The 19,580-nt window shown below is 45.0% G+C and overlaps 1 protein-coding gene and 1 long non-coding RNA gene across 4 annotated transcripts in view; one reads left to right on the top strand and one right to left on the bottom strand.

Moving 5' to 3' along the window:
* Nucleotides 1-10,127: 10,127 nt before the first annotated feature.
* Nucleotides 10,128-14,495, bottom strand: LOC121134157. Its single transcript, XR_005871192.1, has 2 exons — nucleotides 14,335-14,495; nucleotides 10,128-13,542 (listed from the first exon to the last, which is right to left on the bottom strand). It is a non-coding gene; the product is annotated as an uncharacterized LOC121134157 (long non-coding RNA).
* Nucleotides 14,496-14,613: 118 nt separating this feature from the next.
* Nucleotides 14,614-19,580, top strand: part of Irf2 (interferon regulatory factor 2) — a 99,888-nt gene continuing 94,921 nt past the window's right edge. For 2 of the 3 annotated variants that reach the window (XM_005066675.4, XM_013110854.3), the window contains exon 1: nucleotides 14,614-14,805. The gene's annotated coding sequence lies outside the window, so the exon portion shown is untranslated. Of the gene's footprint in view, nucleotides 14,806-16,216; nucleotides 16,348-19,580 lie in introns of those variants that run through there. The other variant, XM_013110853.2, reaches the window with a different exon arrangement.

Genomic DNA, 19,580 nt, shown 5'->3' with positions numbered 1-19,580 from the left:
GATATTTTCTCATCTGATCTGACATAATCTCTGGCATTAGGTGTGTTCACATTTTGCACATGAAGAAACGGGTTTCATAGGCCAATGACTGGTGTGGCCAACCAGTGTAGACCAGTGGCTATGTGGAAAGAGGAAATCTCAGATCCGTACAAACTGATGACTCCATAAACTCAAAGATCTAACTATTGTCCGAAGGGCTTCCTGGTTCCTTCCTCTGTAGATGAGTCTGCTGTAAAGTTGGAGGACCCATGCTCGCAGATATATTAAGGACTTAACAACAACAGTAAACAACTCTAGGCTATGGTGAGCTGGAGATATGGCTGAAATGGTATGTGAGAGTTTCAATAATATTTCCCTTGGCTCCTTGAGTCTGGGTCCTGGAATATGCAGTCCCTTCCTTCAGCTTCTAATGTGTGTTCAACAGGAGAGGGGACAGCCATTCACACTCTCTGCAGAAGGTGTCATCATGTTCTCATGAAAGCATCTCATTCCCTTGCTACTGCCAGAGACAAATAAAAGAATCTCAAACCAAACCTTTCCATCCAGGATACAGAAATGTGTTGTTGGGTGGAAAGACATGCATTCCTATTATAGGTGACTTCCTACTGGTTTTGTGCAAGTTCAGTGAGACCTCATGAAAAGAAACACTATGCAAAATGGCTAGAGGAGAGAATTCTAGAAAGAGAAGGACCTGGAAACAGAGTTCTAGGAAGCAGGACTGTACAGGCTGAATTTTAGGCACAGAAAAGAGGGCAGTGTGGCTCAAACAAGGGGTAGCAAATTTCTTTTGCAAAGGACCAACTGGTGAGCATTTTAATTTCTGTGGGCCATCCAGGGTAGTCTGCAACTGCACAGCTCTGTTATTTTTGCACAAAAGCAACCCTGAACAAAACAAGCAAGCAAGCATGACTGTTGTGTACTACAGTTTTGGTTATGGATACTGAAATTTGAATTACACATCAACTTCGTGAGTTGAAAAATACTGTTCATGGGCTGGACAGATGTCTGAGAGGAGCACCGGCTGTTCTTCCAGAGGTCCTGAGTTCAATTCCCAGCAACCACATGGTGGCTCGCAACCATCTGTGATTAGATCTGGTGCCCTCTTCTGGTCTGTGGGGATACATTCAGCCAGAACACTGTATAGATATAATAAATAAGTGAACCTTTAAAAAAAGAAAAATATTGTCCATTTGTTTTTTCCCCACTGAACCATTTGAAAAAAATGTGAAAATCATTCTTGGTTCATGATCTATGCAAAAACAAGGGGCAGCTAGACTTAGCCTATACACTGTAGTGTACTGTAGGGGATAAGGAGAAGGACGGAAGGAAAAACAATGGAGAGGTGGGTGGGTCTGGGTTGGACTACATGTGGACCCTGTGGTGTATTTCAACCACATGTGGAGCATCTGAACAGAACCAGCTGTTGGAAAGCAACAGTGGCAGCAGAGCTGCTGTTTAAGAATTTGTTCCCATAGATTGGAAAACAGGGATAACTTATTTTGGTAGTTTGAATGCAATTACACCCCCCCCATAAACTCATAGGTAGTGGGACTATTAGGAGGTATGAACTTGTTGCAGTGGGTATGGCCTTATTGGAGGGATTGTGTCCCTGTGGAGGTGGGTTTTGAGGTTTTCTGTGCTCAAGATATGGCCAAATGTCTCAGTTCACTTCCTGTTGCCTGCACAAGATGTAGAACTCTCACCTCCCTCTCCAGTACCATGTCTGCCTGCACAACACCATGTCCCATCATGATGATAATGGACTGAACCTCTGAACTGTAAGTCACCCAATTAAATGTCTTCTTTATAAGAGTTGCTGTGGTCATGGTGTCTCTTCACGGCGATAGTAAACCCTCAGATACATACTCAACTGGGAATTAGACCTCAGGCCCCAAGTAATTGATCAAGGGAAGGATGAAATGCTCAAGCATCCAGCACCAGTGAGGGACACCTACTGTACGTTCTACCAATATACCTTGTACACAATTTTCTTCTTTCTTTGGTAGTAAAGCGAAGAGCACCTGTCTTGGCTCAAATTTCTCACCAATCTCAGAAAAATAAGCCATTTTACATAAAAGTCAGATATTAATAAGAAAATTGGACAGACATGTGCTTATATTTTGTTAATGACTCCATGTATTCATGTGTGCACATGCATACAACGATCAGGATCATGTATCAACTTCACAGAGGTGGCAGCCGAGATTGCTTGAAGTACATTATTTTTGAGTATGTCTGACAGTGTTTCTGGGAGATAAATGCTTGTTGAGTATTGGCTTTTTAAAAAAGGCTGTACAGAAAGTAATTGGCTTCATTATGATATTTTCATACATATATGTCAGTGTATTTTGTTCTTATTTTTGCTGTCTGCTCAAGGACTAGCTCTTGAGTTGGTAGATAGAATAAAGAGGATCTGCCTAGTGATGTGGGAGTCATTGCATGCGTTGAGGGAAATTCTGAATAAAACACGAAGGAAAATGGTAACTTCAACTTCTCCATCCAGCTTAGGACACAGCATTCCTGGTCTGCTGGCTTTCAGCATGAGGCTTGCACTTACACCATCATCTGGTTAGGTCCTCAGCCCTTCACATTTGGGCTTATTTCCACCGCCATCTTGGGCCTGGTGTTCAATTCCCAGGGTCTGCAGTCGTCAGTGATAGGTGGGGATGAGACAGAACCTGCAGTAAATATTACCTTCCCTGTATATATAACACACAGCATCTACATACATATGCATGTATGAATACATATGTGTGTATATATACATGCACTGATATGCATATGTACATGCATTCATATGTCATATTAAGGTCTGAATATACACACATATTCATGTTTCCTTGATGCATATGACATAGTGAAATATACTCTGTGGATTAAAGTGTCTTTTGAGATGTCAAAACCATTGATCTTACAATTGTTACAAAAGTACATTCAGTGACTTATTTTTCCCTGTTTCAGGTTTATTTGTACAAATAGTACTGGAGGACATCAGCCCCATGTGTACCTCACAGCCCAGGGGTTATAAAAGTCCTTCTGTTCTCACCTTGGTAAATATAAAGAGTCTTTATGTGGAGACCTGGTGGTGGGCTGGACACCGTGTGGGAGCCGTGCCCAGAGCTGGGGCTAGTCTCCAGACAGACACTATCAAACATCTGGTAAAATGCTATTTTAGTACACAGGTGTTCTGCCTCCTTGGCCATAAGCTAAACATCTGGATGGAAGCTATTTTCTTCAGTTTCCACCAGATGTTTGGTGTTACAGAATAGACGTAGGCATGTAATTAAAGTAACTTGCGAGTGAAATGCTGAGTTAACACATAACTTGAGGCTAATCTTCCACTCATCCTGAATGTGACCACGAGGAAGTCCACGAGTATCATTACAGCTGCACATCTACTAATGAACGCCCTAAGAGGGGCCAGGAATTCACATCTCCGGCCATTCATCTGGATACTGTAACTTGTCCCTTTCATTCTTGGGATGCAGCTGAAGTGTCACAAGGACATTGTTTACCATCTATGGCCTCAGGGACTAAGAGCCTTACAGATCTTTCTAAAGGCACATATTTGTTTTTCCTGCATTGGCTTCAGGTCTCCTCCTCTCAGTTCCAATTTCTAATTGGAAAAAAACTAGGCTCATATCTCTACTAATATCTTGAATAGATACTTCAACAAAATAGCTTCGGCTTAAGACTGTAACTGTATTGGGTTATAGTACCAATTCAGTTTGTCAAGCTGGCGCTCTTTATGGAGGGAAGTGGATCTTTTAAAGACTGAACGCTTCTGTCATGGTTTTTAAATGCTGGATATTAGCAACCGATGATTTGCATATACATCCCTCTTTAAGTACTCTGCTGTTTACTTTTCAGCTCTTCTTTAAGACCAAGCTCAAATGCCACCCAGTTCTGGAAGCTGCTGAGCATTTCCTTTTCAGTGTTTTGCTGTACTTCATTGTTTACTGTCTGTATGATGCTGGCATTTGCAGCTATGATAGAATACTTGACAGTCAAGGTAAATACAAAGAAGTATGGGGGACACAAAAAGAGATTCCTCCATGGCTAAGAGTTCCTGTCCCACCCACACTGGGGGCCGCACAGGCATCTGTAACTCCAGAACCAGGGGTATGCAATGCTCCCTGGAGCACCTATACTCATGCATGTGCACATAGCCTCGCACAGAAACACACATAATTAAAAATAAAGCTTTTATTATTACCATATTATTATTATATTATTTAGCTCACGGTTCTGGTCATTCAAGAGCAGGTTTCAGCAACTGTCGGGTTGAGGGCAGGACTTCTGGTCACATCACGATAAGACAATTGGCATTAGTGTAGGAAGTCACACAACAAGAAGGAATGACATGACAAGATAGGAAGTCAGACAGGTTCGGGGACAAGCTTGCTCTTCTTTCTTACGACAGCCCACCATATTTGTAACTAATCAGGGTCCCCAAAGAACCGCATTAACTCTTGAAGCTGCCCACTGAGACTAACTCAGCTTTTATTGGGCTCCACCTCTGAAAAACTCTACCTTGTCTGCACAGCCACCGTGGCACCAAGCTTCCCAGCACACGAGCCTATGGCCAGGAGCTGGGGCAGGAGAAGGTGGACAGACAACCACACACATACGCTGAAGCTACAGCCAGACTAGCCTTACTTTGTGGCTGTTTGCCTTTGTGTTGGACTGATGAGTGCCACATCAATGAAACCCATTTCCTCCTGGTGAATAACTGTCCAGATCTGGACTTGGGTTGTGGGCTTCCGAGCTGTGCTGAGCAGAAAGGTGCTCTTGGTTTTCAAAGTATACTCAGTGGACTGGACTCTACGAGATGTTTCCTTCCTTCCCACAACGACACTGTCCGGGCAGAAGAATACCGTGGTGGTCCTTAAAGATGGTATGTATAGATGTTGTCTGTGTACCACATGCATGCCTAATGCCCAATGGAAGTCTGGAAAGGGTGTCAGATCCCTTGGAACTCGAGTTACAGATAATTGTGAACCTCCACATGGGTGCTGGAAATGGAACCCAGGTCTTTTGGAAGAGCAGCAAGCACTTTTAACCACCGAGCCTTCTCTGAAGCCCAATTTGGACTTTTAAAACAATTTTATATTTGGGCTGGGCTTGGCGATCCATGCCTTTAATGCCAATACTTGGAAGGCAGAGGCAGGTGGATCTCTGTGAGTTTGAGGCCAGCCGTGTCATAATATTGAGTTCCACACCAGCCAGATTGACACAGTCAGACTCTGTCTCAAAAAATGTATATTTATTTGGACTGGAGAAATGGCTCAAAGGGTGAGAGTTCTTGCTGCTCTTGCAGAAGACACAAGTTTGGTTTCCAGCCCCCATACCCAATAGATTCCAGCTGCCATCAATGTCAGCAGATTGGGTGCACTTTTCTGGTCTCCCAGAAACCTCCCACACACAGCTAGCAATCACCCACACAGACACATACACATAAGTAAAACGGAAACCTTGAAAGGCTTATTCTTTATTAGTGTGTGCATCCGTGTGCATGACGTGTGTGTGGGCTCGGGTACGTGTGTGCCATGGTGTGTGTGTGGAAGTGAGAGGGATTCTCCCAGAGGTCAGTGCTACCCTTCCATTGCAGGGCCCAGGAACGGAATTCAGGTCATCAGGCCCAAGTGGCATGTATCTTTATCCAAGTCATCCTGTCTGCTCCCTGAACTGAACTCCTAAGAATCTAGTAATTGAACTTAAGAACTAGAAAAGACTTTTTTTGTTGTTATTAGATTTCTTTGAACTCCTGACCTTTTTCAAATAGCACACTTAAACCATGGTGTTTAAGTGTGAACATGAATTATATTATTTTCATCTTTTGTGAGCACTGAACTCCAGAAATGCTGCTTTTATGTGGCTATTTCTTACATGTCATATATGCTCCTTTGAGAGTGAATATTTAAATCACTAGGAACAAATTATTTTGAAAAATGAACATTTTGGAAAAAACTAAGAAATTATAAAGCAATTGTAGGAAAATGATCTTCAGTATAACCTGATATATGGATTTAAAAAATCTTCAAATACTATGTTTATGGTTTCATGGATTGGGAATTCAGTGATTTCTTTTTGAAATATTGTAGAATTAACAACTAAAAATTTTAAGGAGTTTATATAAAATTCATAATGCTATGAAGTAAATTCCCAAAGCCACATGCAAAAAGTATCCCAGATTTTATGTTGATTCATAATCGACTACTACTTTTAAACAGAAAAGGTAACTTGCATTATACATGGAAATCACCAGGCAAGCAGAATAGAAGGTATGAGGAGCAAATAGGAACACTCCAGAAGAAAAGGAAGTAACTTATTCAAAGAGAACTGTTGGCATTTTGAGAATTCCTTTGGGTTTTATGCACGATACCATTGAGGTGCTCACATAAAAATTTAATTTTCCCTTACCTTCGACGTGTGGCATGAATCGTGGCCACTGTCACACGGAGGTTCACAATGAACAAAAAAGACCTACACATGAACAAGCGTTTACGTGGTCAGATGTAGGTGCTGTTAAAGATGACAGGGTAAGTGGTAAGACCGCTCCAGTTTCTCCGTCGGGAAAAGGAATCCACCAGGGTGTTTCATGGAAGCATGGCTGGCAGAAATAAATCCTGAAGCACAAGGCGGTAACTCAGCCAGTTTCGCATTACTGGAAAGTCCTCATCAAGGAAGGAAGTGCAAACAATGAAGTGGAGATAATTTGAGAATATCTCGGCTAATGATGGGCCCATTAAATTGGCATTCCCGACATGGCTGGACTCAGTGTGGACTTTGGCTCCCCCTCCATCAGAAGGGCCTACGCTTGTGTAGCCTTGTGCTGCTTGGTGGGAACACTTTCTTCTTCCTTTTACTTTAGGGTGTCTGGAACACAGCCGGTTGTGTTTTCTTTCTTATCTCCAGTGATCTGAGATTGAAGGGTGACTAACAGATCGTGATAGTGACTCTTATCTATCATAGTATCTTCTTTCTGCTTTCCAACCAACAGATTTCTCTTTCCCAGCCCAGAACTTCAATATAACAAACAGGTAAAAAGTAAACCTAGTTTGGTTAGAAAAGAGGGGGAGCTGAGAGACCATGGGGGCATGCACCTGAAACCCCAGGTAGAGGCTACCTAACAAATTGAAGGCCAGTGTGGGCTTCTCTAGACCCAGTTTCAAAAACAGACATAAAGAGTGGACTTTAGAGCTAGGATCCCTAGTTTGAACTTCAAAAACAAACATGTTAAGTCATGAAGTCCCACACATGTCAATAAAACTTAAAAATTGTAGTAACTATTACAAAGGGATTTTCTTCATGGAATAAAAATCTGAAAAAATGTTAGAAATCAAAACAAATCCCAGAACCATTACAATTCTGGAATGAATGTTAATTTTTTTTATGATGACATCAGTTTTCACCCAAAAATCTGAGGAAAAAGTATATGCCTGAAATCTGTCCCCTACACCCCCACAAGACACGGTTACTTTGGGTATGTGTGTAAAAGTCACTAATTGAATTCATTTACCCGTGGAGAAGGCAATCAGAGGAAGCTAACTGGAAATGAGTATTTTGACTTAAGAACTTATAAAACAGGACTGAAAACACGGACAGGAGAACGGCATGTTTCAGCAAATCCCTCGAGTCAGGGACTGAGAGGCAATGTAGGAACAGTTGCAAATTCTCCAAGAGGCCAGCAAGTTGAGAAATCTTTGCATGTCTTTGATGCTGAAGAGGTTATTGGGAAATGTGCAGTGTGATTTTTGAAACCATAGGTGCATCTCACATAGACCCCCTCACAATTCCCACTGCTCACAGAATAAGATCTAGATTCCTTGAGCTAGCTCTTCCCACCTCTTGCCGAATCCCATGCCTTCCCAACACTTTCTGTCAATTCCCAGAAGATGTGAGCCTTGGACTCTGGGTGGGTCTGTCCCAACTTGCTCCTCTGTACATCATCGACAACTGGTAGGTTGTGTTATGGGTTAAATCCTGCCCCACCTCATTTACATGCTGAAATCTAACTGCCAGTTCCCAGAAGGTGACCTTGTATTTACTTACTTGTTTGTTTAGAGACAGGGTCTTACTGTGTAACCCTGGCTGGCCTGGAACTTGCTATGTAGACCAGGCTAGCCTCGAACTTAGAGAGATCTGCTTGCCTCTGCCTTGAGATAGCTGGGATTATAGGCGTCTACCTCCCCAGCCAGCCTTTAGATGAGTGCTGAGGATATGGCCCCTGACCCCCCATGCTTTCACAGCAAGCACTTCACCAACTGAACCATGTCTCTAACTGCACTTGGCTGACTTTAGGTTGCACATTTGAAAGTTCTCTCCTTAATCCCTAAAGGTATCACAGCAGTCCTTTCTAACGAACATCAAGATAAAGCTATGGACACTTTCTCCCTTGGCTTTGAAAGTAGCAGCTGAGCTCATAAACACTTGGGAAATGATTACAGGAGAGAGAGAGATAGAATGGGGGGGAGGGAGGGAAGGAGGGAGGGAGGGAGGGAGAGGCAGAGACAGACCTAACCCAGAGAGACAGGACAGACACAGAGAGGGGGAGGGGAAGGGAGACTATCTTGGAAATTTTAGAGTTACATTTCCCTTTTATTCATCAGAATATTTATTAAGCATTGGGCAATATATTACCCAATGTAAACTCATGATTTTCATAATTTTGTAACAGAAACTTTGTTTCTGTTTCTAGTGAAATAGAAGCAATGAGCAAACATGCTCAAAACTTTCTTCAGTGTGTTAGCAGTCTCTCAGAACTCCATTATGGGCTTTGCACAGCACTGCAGTTCCGTTGTCTGTGCTAGAATTTAACCTTTAACCCACCCGTCTTTATTCATTTTGGACTTCACCAGAAGGTTCTTGCAGTGCAGGACTTACTTTTATATTGATCATGTGCTCTGGCAAGTGTGAAGCCCTCATCTTATGCCCTCCCCCCACCCGGAATTCTAGAACCTCGGAGAAGAACCCCAGTGGCCAGCACAAAAGTGGTACCAGTGACCCTGTGGACAGAACTAGAGTACTTGCTGGCAGTCTGCTGAGGGTCTCTGACTTCATCTCAAATGTACTTATACTTCCCGAGTTAACATGTCATATATTGTACCTTCTTAGAGCTATGATGTACAATTCTAAGGGATGCTAGAATAGCTACAGGCCATGACCCTACCATTACTAAGATGCTACAATGGAAATGAACACAGTAATTGACTAGACTGAAAAAAAAAAAAGAAAGTCCCAGACAACGGTGTTTTTCATTCCTTTGGTTCACTGCTATGCAGCCAGTGCTGAGACACATTCTGGGTACCCAGCAAATATTTGCTAATTGGATGATTACTTCGTTGAAGCATCTCACAGCAAGATAAATTAAAAGCCCATTCATTTAAAAAGAGACTCTTAGTGTATTTTCAATCTTTCCCCCTTAGTCAAGATCTACTCAGAGAGATCTACCCACACCCTGTTTAAATAACCAGTGTCTTTACTCAACCCTCCTGAGGAGAAAGAAAACACTATCAACACACCCAAGAAGATTCTGTAGGACATCCATTCTGCAGATGAAATGAGAAATTCAATCCCTGAGAACACATTTTTTTTTTTGTTTTTGTTTTTACGAAACAGGGTTTCTCTGTATTGTTTTGGAGGCTGTCGGTCCAGCCCGGCCTCGAACTCACAGAGATCCGCCTGCCTCTGCCTCCCGAGTGCTGGGTGCGCCACCACCGCCCGGCCTGAGAACACATTTTAATATCATTCAGCAAATGAGACTTTTCTCACAGACTATCAAAAGCATTGTATTTTGCTGTATTGATTAATTTTCTGCAGAGATTAATGTGTGTGTGCTGTATATCATCAAAGAGCCAAGAAATATTTATGACTGTGTATCAGTATCATTTGGATGTTCTGAGTCATATTTATATCTATGATCAGTAGTGACATTTCATCAAGGGCATAAGAACTTGGTGCTATGCATCCTAGGTTTTATGAGTTTAAGGGTCTGGAAAATTGCATGCAGTACCTATGCCTAGGGGAGCCCCAGGGGCTCAGAAAAGTTGTGTGTGTTGTGGGGGCAGGGGGCTGTGATATTTCCCAGATTTCTGGCTCTTGATAAAATGACAAATATCAGTTTGTAGGGCAAGATGTTACAAGTTTATTTTTAGCCTGTAATCCCAGAATTTGTGAGGAGGACCCTGACTTCAAGGCAGCCTGAGTGACATAGGGAGACACTTTCTGTGTTTTCCTTGTGTGAGCATTGACCTGAACTTGGAATATGTATGTAAGTATGTACATATATACGCATCTCACAGGCATCTAGGAGGTAAGGTGACTATAGCTCAGAATTTTATTTTGAAACCATCACCAAATATAGATGTTTCTCAACTTATAAGAGGTCTGACCTTTACAAACCCACCACAAGTGGAAATACTGTCTCCTAAAATGCATTTGATATACCTACCCTAGGGAAAGTTATAGTTTGGCAGCTGGTACATTGCAGGGTGTGGGCTGTTTCACCTGGTGATCTTGTGGCTGCCTTGAGGATGTCTGCCATTGCTCAGCAAGTATTACACTGCATAGTGCTGGTCCATTAAAAGACCAACATGCAAAATCTCCACTGAATCCTTGCTGCTTTTGTACCACTGCATAATTGGAAAATTGTAAGTAGAACTATTGCTAAGTAGAGGACCATCTGTAGCGATATCTGGGGTTTTGGGCGTGGATGGGTGCACCCAAAGATAAAGAGCATATAAAATGAGAAAATGAGAGGGTTGAAGATAGAATGCTTGGAAACACCATAATTTAGGGGGCTGGCAGAAAAAGAGAAGCCAGCCAAGAAACGGAACAGGACAGAAAGATATCACATAAGCCCAGAGGGAGATGGGAAGTACAGTCTGCACACGAAATGGTTAGCAGATGAAGATTGGAAACAGCACATTTGAAAAATTACTAGTTGGAAGCACATACGAATATCAGTAGATCTATTCTGAGAGTAAAATTTTAGGTTCCCCTCCCCGTGTGTGTGTGTGTGTGTGTGTGTGTGTACATTCATGCACATAGTGGGGGCTGGATTTCATGTCCTTGCTCACATTAAGAAAATACTAACAGCTGAGCTATATCTTCAACCTTGTTTCTTTGAGTCAAGGTCTCCCTATGTAGTCCAGGCTTGCCTAGAACTCAGGATCAACCTTCCTCAGCCTCCCACGTGCTGGGATTACAGTCGTGGGCTAGCATGCTCAGCAATGCTATTTTCTTCCAGCTAATCCATATTTTCTGACTTTCATATAATGGTAACCAGTTACACTTGTATTAAAATATTAATAAAGGGATCCAGAGTGATGGCTCAACAGTTAAGAACGCTCACCACTCTTGCAGAGGAACCAGGTTCAGTTTCTGGCCCCCAAATGCAGACCTACAACCATCCACATTCCAGTTCCAGGAGATCTGATGTCCTCTTTTGACTTCTGTGGGCTCCAGGCACACACACAATGCATATATACACACCCAGGCAAAACACTCATACATGTAAAATAAAAATAACCATTTAAAATGTTACTGAAGTATAAAACAAATGATGTGAGAAAGTCTAGACTATTCCTACAGAACTTAGAGAAAGGAATTGTGAATTCTAACATACTTGACCATGTATGTGCTGGGCACCAAACTAATGATAAACAAGGAATATGAGAAATACTCTGATGTTCTACAAAAAGGAAGCCAGTTGGCTTAGCAAGGGAGAGATGCAGGTCTTTTAGGGTGCACAGGCAGCACACGAGGTTAGATGGCAGTCTGCCACCACATTAAAATGACTTTATATGTCTTATAACAAATACGGCCTCTATTCTGAAAGCTCCAGATGGGTTTCTGAGGGGCAGAGAGAGGACAAGAATGACAAGTAAGTTCCCACTTAACTTTGATAACACTGTGTCTAATAGAGGAACCCAAGGAAGACTGGGCAGGGTTTTCAGGAACCCCAATGATTGAAGGCAGTGCTCTAGGGATGTGCTTTATCCAGAGACACTGGAGCATTGCACCGACGTGTATAGGACATGATTGATTGTGATTGGATGCATACTGATACAACTGATTGGATGGACGTTGTGGGAAGGTATCAAGGGCAACTGCAAAGACCAAAACAGCCCAAGCAAACGTTTTTGTTGCGTATCAAGCCATAATAGGACACAATACATACATCATTAGGACGCTGCTCTTTCTCAAACAGTGAGATGGAGCTGTACTCAGAGCAGGCAGGTCCAGTTTCTGACGGAACATTTCGTGAAGACTTATGGATGGGAGGCCAGTCATCAGAAGCACATAGTCGGGATGCTTTCTGTATCCAGCAATGGGGGTTCCAGGACCAGCCTCTGTGCACGGCCGTAAGTCATTAGGATTTGTGGTCATGTCCTGTCTGGATTCCCTGAGTCTTCACCACTGAGGCAGCTATTGCCATGGATACTAGGGAGGTGACACTGGTTGGCCCCACCAGACCTCATTGTTTCTTTCTCTCCTTGGGCCTACACATAAAGGATGCTGAATTGATACTGGACTGAGCCAGAAGTTCAGAAAGGCACCTTTCTTCCCTTCCTCTCCCTGTTCTAGGGAGAAAAGACAATCATCTGGGTGTGGATTAAAATAAACACACACAGAGAGCACACGCCTATAATTCCAGGACTCGGGAGCTAAGGTAGGGACATCTTTAGTTCCAGGACTACTTGGACTACAGTTCTGGCTAGCCTGGAAGATCCTGTGTAAAACCAGACAGAGACATGAACAAACAAACGGACAAATGAGCAAAACTAAAATGAGCAGAACAGCCTCAAAGAAAACAACAAAAAGAAGGGGCTGTGGACATGACTCGGCGGGGAAGGGTGCTTGCTGCAAAAGCATGGGGAGTTGAGTTCAAATCCCAGCACTCACTTGAAAAGCCAGGCCTGGCCATGTGCCCACCTAATTTCAGTGCTGTGGCGGCCAGAGGCATGAAGACTGCTGGAGCAGCTGGCCGCCAGTCTAGTTCTAGGCTCAGTGAGAAACTCTGTCTTAAAGCAATACTGTAGAGAATGACAGAGCAGGCCACTCTGACCTCTGTGAGTACATGACTTGTACACACACACATACACACACACACACACACACACACACACACACACGTACTCGTGCACACAAAAAGCATGCAAGAAAAGAATGACTGACTGGTGGTTATGAAGCTTTTAACTTAGGTGCCAGGTTGATAAAGAGGGACAACTATGCTGTAGTTTGTATACTCTCATGGTTATTGATGTATGAAATATGAAAGCAAGGTTTGTACAATGTTATTAGGGGAGGAATAAAGACAATGTGTGCACGAGGGAAATCTAATTTAGAGACAAGACAGAGTCCTTAATCTCACCTATTTTCCTTCCACAAGTACATGGATACGTTTCCTTTTCTTGTCTGTGGAATGCAGTACTTCTATGACAAACGGGGTAGAATTGGCTTTCAGATTTGTACACACACGTAGTTACAATCTCCTGGGATGGAACCTTCTCTAGAGGCTAGCGAAGGCGGAGGAGACTGTAAGCCAAGGAAGAAACAGATGTAACTAAATGTAACGAAATACTTCTCAAGTTAAACGACCAAAGAGGAGGAGGTTCCAAGTGAGCTGGCCCAGAGGAGCTAATAGACAGCAGCTGCTGCACCTGTCATAGGTTCCCGACCTTCTTCTTGAGTTCTTTATCATCTCCACTGTGGAGGACAGTGGCCAAGGATGTCCAGCTAGTAAGGGGGTCAAATTTGAACTTGGCTAGAAGTAACTTGCACTATTAGCTTTCCCTCCAGGGCCAGCCACAAGCAAGACATTTTAAGTTAAGCAAAGCACAGCCCTGGCCATCTCATCTTGCAGGAATGGAACGTGAAAGCAGCCTTGGAGAGTGACTTCCTTGGGGAAGGCTTTTCTAATCACCCTAGCTCCCACACAGAGTGCCAAGCTAGCCCTTCACCCCTCACCCCCGGTAGGCGATCCAATAAAGTAGGGAGGCAAGTAATGCCCTCTTTTCAGCTGACTTCGTTCCTTACATTCCTTTGCAGCGGGCGACTTTCCAAGATAAGTTTGTGTGTGCAGCCTGAGCACAGAGATTCTGAACACTCAACCCACAGGTCAGAAAGGGTCCCCAGGCGTCCCGGCCCCCACTCTGGTCGTTCCCACCTTGAGGTAGGATGCAGCGTCAGGTACCGCCTTCCTTCCCCCAAGGTCACTAGCTGGTGGCCAGATCCCAAGCCTCCGCCTGGCCCGCCACTTCTGGAGCCCCCTCTCCAGCGAGCGCCCCTCGGCGCGAGCCACACACACACACACACACACACACTCACGCGCTGCCGCTTGTTGCTCCCCGCAGCCGCGACGTGGGGAAGTGAAAATGAAATTGACTTTTCCGAGAAATGATGAAAGCCGCGCTGCCCGCCAATGAACAGCGGCGGCGAACTTCCGCACCTCCCGGCTGGCGGCTGGAGCCCTCCCTCTGCCTCCACCTCCGGGTTGCACAAGCTTGAAACAAACACTGGGGAGGAAGGGCGGGGAGGGAGGAGGGCGGAGGGGGAGCGAGGGAGGGAGCGGGGCCGGGAGAGGGCGGGGGTGGGGGGATTTCCAGCCTCGGCTCCTCGCAGTTTCCTCTCCTTGTTTTGCTTTCGATCTGGACTGTTCTCAAGCAAGCCGGGGAGTAACTTTTAGTTTTGCTCCTGCGATTATTCAACTGACGGGCTTTCATTTCCATTTTACACACCCTAACAACACTTACACCTTGCGGGATTGTATTGGTAGCGTGAAAAAAAGCACACTGAGAGGTAACAACATTTTTTTCAAATAATAGTTGTGACTGTGCGTGTGTTTTCTCTCGAGGGCTTGTTGATGGGGACAGGAGGAGCTCTGTATGTATGTGCGTCCTGATGCTTTGACACGATGTTTTGCAGACGGAAAAATGCCGGGGTTCATAAATATTAATACCGATTTTTGGAGGAAGAGTCGGCGCAGTTATGGATCATCTGATTTTAGGGGAAGCAGGGTCTGCTGCTGTTGCTGCTGGTACTTGGGGCTGCTGAGGCTGCAAGGAGGAGGAGGAGGTAGAGAGGGAGGAGGAGGTTAGTGGAGGTTTAATTTCACTTTTGGATTTGCAGATGCGAAGAGGTGGTTCTATGGACCCAGATCCGCTCTGTGTGATTCTGCGCCCCAGGTGTCCTGCGTTGTGGGTGCAGGTTCTCTGGAGTCGGGCCTCATTTAAAATAATATTGGTGTGTGTGTGTGTGTGTGTGTGTGTGTGTGTGTGTGTGTGTGTGTGTGTGTGTATGTATGTTTACAGACAGTGTCGCCACCAGGTCCAAAGAAGGGAACAGGGTTCTTCTCGGTACCCGGCGGCCCTTCTCTCCCGGCAGTCTCTGGTGTAAATAGACTGGCACCCGCGGTCCCCAGATACCCATGCCCGGGCAGTGGCCACAGTAAACTTGATGGGTGCTGTGAGGCGCTCCCGGGATGCGCTCGCCCACGGGGCTCGGGATCGGGTGACGGGCGTCGGGTGCCAGCGACCACTCGGGCCGGGCGAGCTCCGCTCGCGGCTGGGCGCGGGCCTGGCCGGCGCGCCCGGCTTCCTGGGGGCTGGGCCGCCGCCACTCGCCAGGGACGTCGCGTCCTCCTATCCGCCGGCCAGCGCCTGGCCTGGCCTCGGGGCTTTGTCACTGCACTTGTCCCGGTGCTCAAGGCACCCGAGAGGCGCGTCCCGGGAGGGCTCTGTGAGAAGGGGTCACCTACCCCGGCGCGGCCTAGCTGCGAGCGCCTCCGGGTCCCCGCGGGCGCCCCCGGGCCGGCCTGGCGCGCTGGGCCCGACCCGCCTTGGCTACGGCACTGGGCGAGGTGTGGGGGCGGGGAGCCTCCGGGGACCGAGCGGCGACCCCGCGGGCATGAGTGTGTGTGTGGGGTGCTGGCGAGCCCTCGGGGGTCTCCGGGACTCGGTGGAGATCCGAGTGCCCGCCCCGTGCCCTCCGACCCGCTCCGGGCGCCGGGTGACATTCGCCCGCCTGCCGAACATGGTTGGTGCAGAGAGGCAGCCGCCACTTCCTCTCCGCCCCGCCGGCCCGGCTCTCTGGGCGAGCGATGAGGGCCGCGGCCAATCGCGGTGCCGGGCCAGTCCCCGCCACACGGCCTTGGGGGCCGGCGCCCCTAAGCCGCCCGGGAAGCCTTAGCGAGAGCGCAGGGCCGGGACGCGGCAGCCGGTGCCTCCGCTGGGCCCTAGCTCTTGGATCCTTGGCCACCCTCAGCTCCTTGCTCCTTAGGAGCAGGGAAGTGAAGGAGGCCGGCAGCCTCAGCCCTGAGCCAGGACTGTGCTCGAGCACCAGGTGAGACACCCGGGTCAGCCGGTGGAGGCAAGATCCTTGGTGATCGCATGTAAATAAGACCCTGGGGCTTGGCAGTCGAGGTGGTCACTTGTCTGCAGGCCGGTTTACAGTCCTTCTTAACCCCCTCCCCCCTACCCCGTGTTTGAAACTTGGGGACATGCTCCTCCTCCCCTTCTCCCTCCGGTGTGGGCACTCCTTGTCCTTGGTTTGTGTCTGTGCCAGGAAGGCAAAGTGGTACTGGGGTTAGCTTTCTGCCACTGGCTTCCCTGTGGCTGGGACTCCGGGCTGCTCTTGATGAATGGCTCCAGAGGGTGGAGGATAGTTACATTTCCTGTTGTGCATTTTCAGGAATTACCGAGGTTGTCGTCAAGCCTGAAGTCATTTATTAGCTCTTTCACAGCGACTGACTGCAAATACCATTTGAAGTTAGCAGTCTGTACTTCTGGTACTTGAGGGCAGGTGCAGGTCTGTTAGCCCACTGTTTACAGAAGGCGGATGACAGGATGGTAGGATAGACAGATGTACACTCCCTGGTCAGGGCAGGGCCGCAGAGGTCGCCCTGTTTAACTTAATCGCTCGTGCAAGTTCGGGATTCTATGATTTTCTCAGCTCTCATTCTTTTTCGCTGGGGTGGGGGTGCCACAAAAATAGAAACCGATGCAGACTTGGAATTTGTCTTTTCCAAGGCAGATTCAAGCAAATGGAATATTTAGGAGTTCAGTTGGCATCTCTTCTAAGGGGTAACTTTGGTACATCTATTGATTGACGGGGCAAAGTCCGGAATTTCACTGTAATTGGTGAATGATTATAATTTACACCCTCGCTTGTGTAAGAAGTTAGATTTTGGCCTGCGCTTAGACCCGGGAGATCTTGTAGTTATGATTTGTTACTGCATCTTAAAATTAAACATATTTCATTCTCAATGAGTTGTCTTTTTTTCTGTTGACCAAAGTTAGGAATAGTTCCACGTGTTTCAGATTCATTTACCTGTAAAAATATCACCTATATATAAAAAAATGAGGATTTGTGATAAAATTTGAAGCAACTTAAGGCTAAAGAGGAATTGCCATAAAGTCTTGACAGCTCTGTGAACTATGGCTGTACTTTTTTCCCTTTCCACCTCCTGAAAAACTCCATTAAGCAAATATTTAATATACTAGAACTAGTGAGAGCTGTTTAAATCTAGGAGTGGAATGCTTAGAACTTTGGATATCCACCATTTGAAATCCATTGATTTCCTCACATACCCAAGGGCGCTGCCCTTTCCTTCTTAGATTTATTTAGTAAAAGTTATATTTTATTTCCAGTATTTTCACTTCATTTTTTAAAAATAACAAACAGTCTCCTGAACTGTACCTGGGGTATCACGTCACAGGTCCCTTATCTGCTTTCCACCAAACAGGCTTAAAGTAATCGAGAGAGAACTTAGACATTTGTCAAATATTTGTGAGGCACGAACTGGCAGGCAGATACAGTGGTAGGCTGTGTGGCCTCAACTGGAAGCAAGGATAGCCTCCTCAGCTTCACAGAGGTTGACAACAACCAAAAATAAATACAGTAATTACCTTTGGCGGTTAGTTTAAGAAAGATAATAATATATCATACTTGTAGGGCTGCTTTGGGGAACAATTGTGATGCTGTGTATGAAAGAACACTGTAAATTTTAGCAATCTACAAACATGTCACACATTAACTTTCTAAGTTATATTAGATTATTGTTAAGGATATATATATATATATTATTGAGGTGAGTGTGTCTGGTACTACCTCTAGTTCCAGAGGCAGGAGGATTGTGAGTTCAAGTTCAGATACAGACGAGACCCTGTCTTTAAAATAAAAGTGGGAATCACAATTAGGACTATACTGTGGAGGATATATAAAATAATGGCAAAATATTAAATATTGGAAACTACTATATACAAATTATCAAGAAAATATTTAACAGAGAAATGTTATGTGAATGAAAGTTTTGTATGTGTGTGTGCTAGGAGAAAGTTAACTGGTATCCATGGAGACCAAATGATATGGAACAACTGATTTGGATGAGTGTTTTCTCTATTTATTTATACATTAATCAAATCACTTTATTGTAGTGAACTCACACATACAAACATCAACTAGATTAAGGTAGCCACTCAAACAAATACTTGCCCAGTCCCAAACTCTATGCATCTCCCTGAGCTTCTATCCAGTTAGAATGGCCCTTTCTGAAGTCATGGAGTATCACTTGGGGGCTTATATTTCACCATTAGTTACATTTGTACGCACTTACCTGCTACTAAAATGAAACCCTGTTACAGGGTTGCAACTAGAAAAATACTAGCTTTGTATCCACCTTCACGACTCATGGTTGCCTTTGCCTACATTCTGTCCTTCCCCATCACCTGGTAGTACCCTCTCTGGATCTCTTCTTTGGTTTGTTTGTTTGTTTGTTTTTTGTTTTTGTTTTTATGAGACAGGGTTTCTCTGTATTGTTTTGGAGGCTGTTGGTCCAGCCCGGCCTCGAACTCACAGAGATCCGCCTGCCTCTGCCTCGAGAGTGCTGGAATTAAAGGCGTGCACCACCACCGCCCGGCACTTCTTGATCTCTTTTCTAAATAGCATAAATAGCATAGGGTGCCCACACTTACAGCTGAGCGCATATGTATTGTATGTTACGATCTGAGTATGAGAAGATGTTTTCCCTTTTTACAATACACAGGTTGCACTGTGCTTTGTTCTGAATGTTCTTCACTACAGTTTCAGACTTGTTAAGTCATTGCTACTACAATAGATATGGCTTAACTCTAGGCTATATTTTCTTGCTTTTTTTTTTTTTTTTTTTGGTTTTTCAAGACAGGGTTTCTCTGTGTCCTGGCTGTCTTGGAACTTGCTTTGTAGACCAGGCTGGCCTCAAACTCACTGAGATCTGCCTGCCACTGCCTCCCAAGTGCTGGGAGTAAAGGCGTGCGCCACCACACCTGGCTTGTTGCATTGTCTTTAAAGGGTCTTGGTTGATTCTTGTTTATAGACTGCTGGAGTACTAAACACTCTATATATAAAAATAATTTGACATGGCAGGTGAAAATAAGCACCGATAATATAGATTTACAATAAATATAAAATATAATCATATACACAGATACATTTCTATGAAATAGCAAGAATTATTACTAATAAAGTCATTTTTTCATCTGTATGGCACCCCATGTTCTTTCCTGAATAGAGGGAGGAAGATGAGCAGAACTTTCTAC

The sequence above is a fragment of the Mesocricetus auratus genome, unplaced genomic scaffold (assembly GCF_017639785.1).
Source record: "Mesocricetus auratus isolate SY011 unplaced genomic scaffold, BCM_Maur_2.0 Super-Scaffold_100026, whole genome shotgun sequence".
Lineage (NCBI taxonomy): Eukaryota > Metazoa > Chordata > Mammalia > Rodentia > Cricetidae > Mesocricetus > Mesocricetus auratus.
The sequence above is the reverse complement of the archived record's forward strand: the minus strand, read 5'-3'. Positions and strand labels throughout refer to the sequence as shown.